This window comes from Limulus polyphemus, unplaced genomic scaffold (genome assembly GCF_000517525.1).
Source record: "Limulus polyphemus unplaced genomic scaffold, Limulus_polyphemus-2.1.2 Scaffold2, whole genome shotgun sequence".
Lineage (NCBI taxonomy): Eukaryota > Metazoa > Arthropoda > Merostomata > Xiphosura > Limulidae > Limulus > Limulus polyphemus.
This window is the reverse complement of record NW_013665612.1, coordinates 2,276,942-2,287,656: the sequence shown is the minus strand read 5'-3', so window position 1 is coordinate 2,287,656 and position 10,715 is coordinate 2,276,942. Positions and strand designations below refer to the sequence as shown.

At 33.3% G+C, this 10,715-nt stretch overlaps 1 protein-coding gene across 3 annotated transcripts in view; it reads left to right on the top strand.

Moving 5' to 3' along the window:
• The first annotated feature begins 356 nt into the window (after nt 1-356).
• LOC106466639 (irregular chiasm C-roughest protein-like) overlaps nt 357-10,715 on the top strand; it is a 55,661-nt gene continuing 45,302 nt past the window's right edge. For all 3 annotated transcript variants that reach the window (XM_022395572.1, XM_022395518.1, XM_022395471.1), the window contains exon 1: nt 357-611. The gene's annotated coding sequence lies outside the window, so the exon portion shown is untranslated. The remainder of the gene's footprint in view (nt 612-10,715) is intronic.

Genomic DNA, 10,715 nt, shown 5'->3' with positions numbered 1-10,715 from the left:
AGCTTTGCGCTTAACAATATGCAATATCTTCTAACTTAGGGAAATGTGTCAGAATCATTAAGCTTTTTATTAAAATGAACACTAAAGAATACGAGGGACTAAAATAGGCACGTGAACGGAGGGAACCAAGCGGAAAGGAACGTGCATTTAAGAAGAGCTATTCAAGTGCTCTAAGATGTTGTATCGTCCAGGCAAGGCTCATCATGCAAGGCCCTTCCACAACGACATTCAAGGCCCCCGAAAGGGGCGCCAGTAAACAGACATAACTTAGGACTTCTTCGCGCATGTGCTAGTTCGGCAAGCTAGGAAGACGGCGCTGGCGTAGTTGCGTGTTTTGCTGAAAGGTACAAGGGAACATTGTCGAGGAAACTTTAGAACTATAACGTCTCTGTATGCGTGCACCCATCAATAAATGCAATGCATTACTTAAAGCTGTCTTCGTGAAAATGCATGCACAAGCTTTAAAATTTCTGTCACGTGTTTGAAAAGTGCTTATTTAATCTCTATCTAGTAAGTCGAATACTGATTTAGTTGCTACGAACCTGTAGTCGATCTATGACCTGCCTGGCGATTGTTTCTCGGGACAGGTTAAACGTGTTGCTTGAGTCAAGGTAAGACACCGTTCTATTTTATTCCACTAAATGATAATTTATCTTACGTAACCAATGTACTTGAAGGTTTTGCTTGGAATAAACTAAATGTCATATTTGGAATATCGTATTGTTTTCTAGTGATAGATGTTTAGGAATATGGAAAAATAACAATTAAGGATTGGCTTAGTGAAGTAAAAACTACAAACAAACTACAACAACAGAGAGACCAAGTGGTGTATATAAGATACATAACAACAAGTGTTGAAACATAAAGAAGTTAGCCCTTATATAAAATCCTCAATTTAGAGTTTTAACTCTATATAACTATCTGTCTGTCAGTAAGTATGATTTAAGAAATAAAATTATATTTCTGAAAAATAAAGCTGCCCCTGCTTCTTTAAATAGTGCATACTGAGTTGTGCTTTAGAGGTAGCAAGAACTACGTCACAGGATTAGCATTTGTTTGTGCCATACAAATGTTCTTATTATTAATATTACAAAAATAAAAGCAAAAGTAGTTTTATAAAGATTCATTTAACGATGCAACAACACATAAGTTCCTTAAGGGTTTGTTTATCAGGTTATGCTAATATCGCGAAATGGAGGGGTTCTTTGTAAATCAGGAAATCAATTAGAATTTATGTCTTAGACCAATCGCTACATGACAATATTGATTACTAACTAGTATTGCCAGAGTTATGTTGAATTAAACAAGTAACTAGTGTTCAATAGTGTAGTATCTTTCTTATTCCGGACCTGAAATGGCTTCTTGTTTTAGGTCTCTCGACTCACATTCTGTGGGTCGCGAGATCGAAATTTAGCACTGAACATGCTCACCTTCTTAGTTGCTGGTACTTTATAATGTAATCTTCAATCTCACTATTCGTTAGTAACGAGTAGCCCAAAAGATGGCGATGGGTTCTGTATGCCAGTTGCCTTAACTATTGTCGGTAGTCCAAAATTAGGGACGGCAGCAATTAGCCTAAGCAGCTTTACCACAAACAAAACAACAAATTCATTTCCGGCTAACATGGATCTATGAAGGGGAGAAAACATACTAACTACGTAAACAGGCTCTAATTTCAATTGAATTTAATGCATGTTCGTGTAAACATTGCAAATTAACAGAAAAATAGAGATGATTCTATCGTTAACCCATGGGATTTTTCATTAAATAGGAATTTCAGTATCTTCATTTGCTAGTTATTGCCATTTTATGTAATCCAGTTAACGCAACTGGGTACTTGACTCGAAACACAAATTCTGAAACCGTAGAAAATAATTGCTACGAAGACTGGACTTCAAAGTGTTAGGGTAAATGAGCAGTAAATGCTTTTTCTAACAATTGAGCAGGCTCATTTATTTAGCTCAAAGAATAATACTATCATTCATTGCTGTTATAATTCACTCCAAATCAGTAACTGTGATTTAGGTATTTCCGTTTCGTAATTTCATCATAACTATCAAACTTCTCTACTGATTAAAAACATATTTTTACTTAGATATTAATGATAAGCTTTATTTCAACCTCTACTCATTACTTGGATGGGGAAACCACAACAAAGACAATAAAAGTTTTCTTAGCGACGTATCCCCACGAGGTAAGGAGAAATGTCTATTTGAAACCGTTCGTGCGACTTCGTATACAGGAAACGCAGACTCTGTTATGTATCAAAAAAGAGACTTTTTTAATAATGTGACTTTCAGGAAACATAGAACGAACTAGAAGCACGAGCAATACATCTTACATGCAAGCTCTAATTTCGATAAAATGGAACAGGTATCTGAAAGGTTGCACATTATACGTCAAGACACGTAGTGGATATAAATTTCATTCGGCTTGTGCACTTGATGACGGTAGGTTCAAAAGTTTCGGAAGCATACAGTTGCTTCTTTTGACATGACAAAAGAAGTAGTATTTAACCGTTAAAGTTCTATTAAAAAACAAAAAAAGAATCAGGTGTTATGAATAATGTATAGTATAAAAGTATAAACTGTTTTTTTTTCTGGTAAGTTCTTTAAATAAAAAAACGGTTGCTGATGCCACGTTAACAGAGGAAAAACATTGTTTTATTCGATATTTTTCTATCCCATTTTAGCTGTCTTCTGAATTTTTAAAAACGGCTGATTTCAAACTAATTTAATGATTTTAATTTTTAGAATTTGTTTTTACGATAATAAATATGGCACTAGAGCAGTAATAATATGTATACGTAGCATAATTTTATTCATGTGAAATGGACCAAAGTCGTCTCTCAGACAATGGCATTTGTTCACCAGATGTGATCCTTCATATTCGTTTTCATCCTCTGCCTAAGCGTAAAGCCTTCCTGTGATTTAACAAGACGTGCAAGATTATCAACAACAAAGTAACTGATAGAACTGACCTGGAGTAATATGTGAAACGGCACGGTGGTCACGAGAGGTCACTTGGCAGGATGCCATGTGTACTTCTTAAGAACAAGTCTAGGTGGCAGCACACTGCGGAAAAGACTTAAGAGGAACCTTTAATCTTTATGGCAGTGAAATGAAATTCAATGACAGGAAAGTAGGGTCAAACTAAACTGTACGTGCTATTTTTCATCAAGACCAGGAATATTCCTCATTTTTTGAAAGAAAACAGAATAATATTCAGCTAATTTGACTGTAATATGGAAGGCCTGGTATGGCCTAGTGGTTAGGGCGTTCGTCTAACAATATGTGGGTGGCGGGCTTAAATCCTGCTGTTGAACATGCTCGCCCTTTCAGTCTTAGAAGTGTTATAATGTAACAGTAAATTCCGCTTTTGTAGATAAGGAGTAGCTCAAAAGTGGGCGATGGGTGGTGTTGACTAACTTATCTTTCCTCTAGTCTATCACATATGAATTAGGGATTTTCGTGGCTTATGTTTTCAAATTGTCATGCATTACTTTCCAAGGATCATTCTGTATTTCCGCGATATTCAACAAGCAAACTAATATGGATTTTTAATTTTATAATATCGCAACAGTATTTATTGATATATCTTTGGAGACTTGAAATTACTAGTTATTCATCATTCTGATTTGTGTAGAAATGAGAGATGTTTTTGAGTTTCTACACATTTTTTTATAGTCATGCACAATTTCAAATCATACTACAATACTTGTATCTGAAAAATCTAAGTCTACCCCCCCCTAAAAAAAAGAAGTATAAAACTTTTTTCTCTCTTAGGTGTCCAGGTTATTACTGCTGGAAATTAGTTGTGAGATTTTTTACAAACTTAGATTGCGAAAGCAGAGTTATCTAGAGTTAAATCAATTCCACATTTGTAATTAGTTTTTAATTGTTTGTTTGTTTTGAATTTCGCGCAAAGCTACACGAGGGCTATCTGCATTAGCCGTCCCTAATTGTAATTGTGTAAGATTAGAGGGAAGGCAGCTAGTCATCACCACCCACCGCCAACTCTTGGGCTACTTTTTTACTAACGAATAGTGGGATTGACCGTCACATTATAACGCCCCTACGGCTGAAAGGGCGAGCATGTTTGGTGTGATGGGGATAATTAGTCTCTAAGAACTTGGTAAACAATATGATTTCAATTTGGTTTATTCTCCTGAACGTCTTGATATGACGTCTATTTCAAATGATGTTTTCCGAATGTCACAGATAATGCTATGATAGAGTTTATTTGATGCATTAGTAAATTGGTGATTGTGTTTTCAAAACGTAAGCTATTTGCCATATCTCCCAATATATGATTATGAATAAAGCTGAATAATAAACACATTTTTAATCTCTTTAATCAGTTGAATTCTGAATATCGAATACTTCCATTTGTCATTTGCTTTTCAAATCTATAAATTTTATTTAAACTTGTCTTAATTTTTTAAACAGTTTCTGCATTTAATTAAAACTGTCCGTTTCAAGTCCCTCAAATAATGATATATTGTGCATTGAGAAGGATAAGATTCTATTGCACTAATTCCATTTCTAAGTTCTCTTGTGCTGCTAAAGTAATATCGGCCCTAGGCTTCATTGTGACTGTTTTATAATTTGTTAGGTTTGCATCCAAGGGATTAAAGTATATTGTAGAGCATCTTATTCCTATTTTGTACTTTGACGTTAACTTTGATTAGTTGATTTCACGTAGGTTTACATGCGTCGTAGGAATGTTTCCTACTGCAAGGCATACTGCTCTCATTTAATCTCCCTTTGGATTTAATTGCTTTCAGAGTTCACTTAGTTATACGCAAAACTAAATCTTTAAGATCTCATGATCATTAAACTGACTCGGTTAATAAGGTAGATAGTTAAGTTTTATTAAAAAAAAGAATAAAATATATTTAATTCCTGCTTGTTTGATATTATTGATTTTAGAGGGTTATCAGTGATGTACATAAAATTTACAATAATCAATTAGGATAATAATAACATTTTAAAGACATTTTAAACTTTTAAAAAACATATTATTCAAATATAATCATTCTCAAATTAGCTTTCATATACATTTTTGTTGTTCAACACGATTTTAAAATTTGAAACTAGTAAAACATGATAAGTTTCGTGGGTTTGGTGTTTCAACACTCATGCATCATTTCCCAAAGATCATTCAGTATTTCTTAGAAAACATTTTTCACCTCACATGCATTTATAAAACTATGTATATACGAGAAAAAGAACAATTTTATACATAAAATATGGGAAAATAGCCCATTATAATATATACTTAATTTGGTTCAGTGGTCTCAATAAAAATGTATGCAACTATTAATGAAATATCTTCCTATGCATTGATTGACTCAGTCATTCAATGTAAAAGCCACTTAAAAAAAATCACTTATTTATAATATTAACCAACAATGCCTATTTGTGACTACATAATATTTTACTTGTAGCTGAAAACATGCCAATAATTACTAAGAGGACTTGTATGCTTATAATTTTTTGCATTTCACTTAATTAATAAAAGTAAAATTACGATCACACACCCTGTTAAATACGTAAACGATATACCATTTTTAGCTAAACAGATAATTATAAGATATTTTTTGTTGGTTTTCTCATCTTGTCTAGTGACACCCCTCTGACTAAGACAGGCAGAAATTACTGTTATACTATGTATCAAGGAGAAAATAAAACAAATTTGAATTTTTAAAAATGTGTTAAATTGATAATAAATTTACATTACTAAATAGAAATTACTTAATAATTGTAAAAATTCCGCGGCACACAGTTTGGGAAGCACTGGTCTAAGTCCTACAGATGTTTCATTCACATATTAAGTGATCGCTAAAACTAAAACGCCTATTGAAGTGACATTATTATTTTTTTCACAGTATTTAAGTGTTAGTGTTAAGAATTCTGTTGATCTTGTTACTTTATTGATATTCTGTGTAAGTGTTTACATGTTCTTTGTGGCCCGGCATGGCCAGGTGGTTTGGGCGCTCGACTCGCAATCTGAGGGTCGTGGGTTCGAATCCCCGTCACACCAAACATGCTTGCGTTTTCAGCCGTGGGAACGTTATAATGTGACGGTCAATCCCACTATTCGTTGGTAAAAGAGTAGCCTAAGAGTTGGTGATAGGTGGTGATAACTAGCTGCCTTCCCTCTAGTCTTACACTGCTAAATTAGAGACGGCTAGCGCAGATAGCTCTCGTGTAGCTTTGCGTGAAATTCAAAACAAACGAACAAGTTTTTTGTGAGTGTTTTATCTACCCTTCAAAATATGTCCATGTTTCTCTTTAAGTTTTTGTATTTGTCAAATATATATATATATAATATATATAATAATTTATAGGTGTTCTAATAAGTGTTTATAGTTTATTTTATATAAGCTTCTAAACATTCTCAATATATATCGTGCGTCGCCTAGCGGTTGGCAACACACTCCATTGTACACCATGAGAGTGACGGTCAAATCCTGCTATTTGATTAGAGTAGACCTAGAGTTGACAATATATGCTGCTAAGCAGCTGTCTTTCCTCTTGTATATCAGTACAAAATTAAGGACAATTAGCCTAACTATTCCTTTTGTAGCTCTGCGCAAATATCCAAAACAAACAGATGTTCTACATATCTGTTTATAAGATGTATTCAGGAGTACTCTCTGTTAGCAATTACGTTTTGGCTAAAAAATATCTTATATTTTACATTTACGTGCGGATTTTGTTGATTTGTATATGTAGATATTCGTATTATTGAAAAGTCTATATGATTTCTGTCATCATTTTAACAATTTATGATGTGTATAATTATTTGTACGTTCTTTTAAAGTATTCATACGTAGTCTATAACTGTTTATATGCTCTCTTTAAAAGTTTACATATATTCTATAACTATTTACACATATTTATATATATATGTTTTCCGAAAGTATTAATAGTTCTTTATGAGTATTTTGGTTACTTTAATTGTTATGTGATACACGGAAACATATATTATTCGTTACTGACATCTGCTCCTTTACTCTATTGTTTAAATACAGTATTTCACTATAACAGCCCAAATGTCTGAGCTAGTTACTTACACTATTGTACAGTGATAATATATTACTGTTTCAGTTTTGTGTTAACGAATTTCGAAATCATAAAATCATCGCTTTCTGAAACGTATTTTTCTGAGCTATTTTTTGGGCCGTTTATATAATATATCCACGACTTTGTTACATGCTCAGTCCGTTCGTTAAATTGATGCAGTTGCGGGCGAAAAACATAATATTATCCAATATGTGTACCCCTCTGGTAGTGAACAATATAAAAACAAGTCAGTAATTTCAGGGTTAACTAAAGTAACTTTTCAACAACCCTAATCTCTAGTACGGAGAAGCTATACATTTCAAAAGATATAACATACAACTTGAGTATTATAAATATGAGTTTCGTTATTGTTAAGTGACATAAGTATGGAAAAAACATGATTACATTAAAAATATTAAATGCTTTATTGAAAGTTAAAGTAAACCACTGTAAACAAGAAAACAAATTCATCTCATAGCAGAATTAGTCAGCTCATTTGACTACATTCCAACTTAGCATTATCTATCAAGTCTAACAATGAATACATATATATTTATATTCATTGGAAAGTTGCCCAGTCTCAGTATTTGCGATTGGTTGATGAAACAGTTTGTTTGTTCACCTGATCGACATCTTACGCTCACAATGGGATAAAAAGCCAGGTCAGAGACCCTTATGATTCAGGTATAGTTTTGAACTGTAGATCCGAGTTCAATAGGGCACGCTCGGTTACCACAGAAAAAAAAAATCACGCTCCAAACTTTGGAGCTGTGGATGCGGTATAAGAGTGACGGCCAACTCTCACTATTTGATTAGACTATCCCACAAGTTGGCGATTGGTGGTGTTTACTTTAGTTTATCACATTAAAATTAGGGACGCCAGCGCAGATAACCCCCGAGTATCTTTGTAGCGCAGATAACCCCGGAGTAGCTTTGTGCGAAATTCAACAAATAAGAACCTTTCATATACTAATTTGTCAACAAAACACTCGATGAAGCTTAGTGACAATATGAAGTAACGTTCACTGAAAGTTATTTATTATTTTCATTCTAGAAATATTATTTGATGAGTATACTGATATTTCTAGAATAACAGATTCGCGTTATTATTTCACATTAAATTCAAATCACTACGTTCTAACTAACTACCCAATTTGTTGAAATACTTTTTTAAGTATTTTAATCTGTTATTTCCACAATCTCTTTGACAAACAATGTCTTGAAGTATTGAAGGTTTTATTATGTAGTTAAATTCATCAATTTAAGTAAGGTTTCGAAACCTAGAACACCAAACTGTTACGATCAAGAAAAAAAAGTTTGTTAGTTTGTTTTAGAAGTTTCCCGCACATCTACACAAAGGACTATTTATGCACAACCATTCTTAATTTTGATCTGATGGACCAGAGGTTTAGAATTTTGCCTTTTCTACATTTTATAGTTTCTTGTGCAATATTAAAAATTAAATTATTAAACTACGGTCTTTATTTTAAAGTTGAATGTAGAGATGTAAAACATTTATGTAAGTTGTTTATTTTCTTATAGTTTGAGTTAAAGCTAGACCTCGCAACAAAAGGATTCACGTGTGCTAGGACCCTCATATTTCATTACTAAGGGCATATGATATATATTCTATAAGGTAGGGTGATGAAAATGTTTCAATCTCACTGACAAAAGGATTCACGTGTGCTAGGACCCTCATATTTCATTACTAAGGGCATATGATATATATTCTATAAGGTAGGGTGATGAAAATGTTTCAGTCTCACTGACAAATTTTGGTTTGTTTTGAATTTCGCGCAGAATTACGCGAGGGTTATCTGCGCTAGCCGTCCATAATTTAGCAGAAGGCTGGTCATCACCACCACCACCACCACCCACCGCCAACGCTTGGGTTACTCTTTTACCAACGAATAGTGTGACTAAAAGTCCCATTAAACGCCCCATGGATGAAAAAGCGAGGATATTTAGTGGGAGGGGGATGCGAACCCGCGACCCACAGATTAAGAGGCGAGAGTTCTAACCACCCGGCCATTCCGGGCCGATGATAATAACGCACTAACTTTCTTGTAGGGCTGTTCCGCAATTATTTTCTATGAGATATCATAGCTTACTTTATCTAGCTCAACAGAATTAGTCTTAGAGCATCTCGCAATTTGGGATTAACGTAAAAGTTAGATAAGAATGGACATGGTAAGATATTTTTGCTTAAAAATACGAGTTAAATTTATTCCAGTGATTGTCTCTTTCAAAAGCTTTAGTTTCTATTTCTTTATATATTTTATCAACTCTAAATTGTTCATAAACCTATGTGTAACAAATAAAATTTCTCTGTGTCGTCAGTAATTCTAATGGCGAGCTGCCAGCCAATGAACTGATAGTTGATGACGTGTCTCACGCAGACTTCACGTCTTCCAAGTTCTATGATAAGGACATTCAAAATGTTTGACATCATCATAAACATCGTGCGGTCTATGGTTGCAATATCTGTCTTGCTTACATAAGCACATTTCCTTTTTCGTGATTGTTTTAATATTTGAAGAACCTTGTTTATTTTCTAAGCACTGTTTGCAATATGTTAACATCTATTGTTATGGCAGGTTATTCATGAATATTCATCATTGTTGTGTTATAACGTGCTTAGGACCAACTCATTGCTTGCCAGCTATAGACTACGATGTTTAATGCTTTTATATAAGTTATAATGAAACATATATAATGATTTGCGAGAGCAATAGATCCTACTGTATGTCAATCTAGGAAGTAATATTAAGCAGTAAAAATGTAACGTAACTGCTGAATGGTTGTACTTAATTTCTAGGTGGTAGGACGTGATTTAATAAACATATATAATTCACGTAATTTGTTAAGGTTATAGTTCATTCATTTTTAGTAACCTCTCAAATTTAGTTTTAATTTCATATAATGCAAATAAACGACAATATACCCCAAAGTATATTTATTAAAAGTTAATATACTTGAGTAGAGAATATGAGAAAAAAGAATTTCAGCTCAATGAATTAAATTTATAATTTTGAATTAATCAAAATATGCCACTATGTCTCAGTATCATTACTAAGTTATTAAAAATAGGGAATGAATACCAGTTTAATGGGTTTTCTATATTGTTACGTATTACAATTTCAAATGGGTTGAAACTGAGTCAAATTGTAATTTAAATTTAGTAGTTAAAATATACTTTGGATTTAGCAGTAAAAGCCGATATATAGTCAATTTATGATATTTGCCAACAACATTGATACACACAGTTTTCTTATTTTTTAACACAAATGCGTTTTAATATACACGCAACAATGCAATTTACAATAATAGTTATTACAAATAGTTATTACACACAATGATTTATAAACAAAAGTTTCACAACCTTACAAGCAATATATAGTCTCCTTTCTAGTCTGGAACTTCCTTGATATTTTATCGAGGGTTCACGATAAGCGAGTTAATTACGAGCTGACGTAGGTATAATTCACTTAACAGGGAGCTAGCTAGCTTTGTCCTTCGTTATTCACCAGCCACACACGCCGAGTTTCCCTACCGGTGACGTTAGGTAATGTTTTCGTAAAAATACTAATGTTCGACAAGAATCTATTGAAGTTAAATGATTTGTAATATTCGAACTTTGTAAGT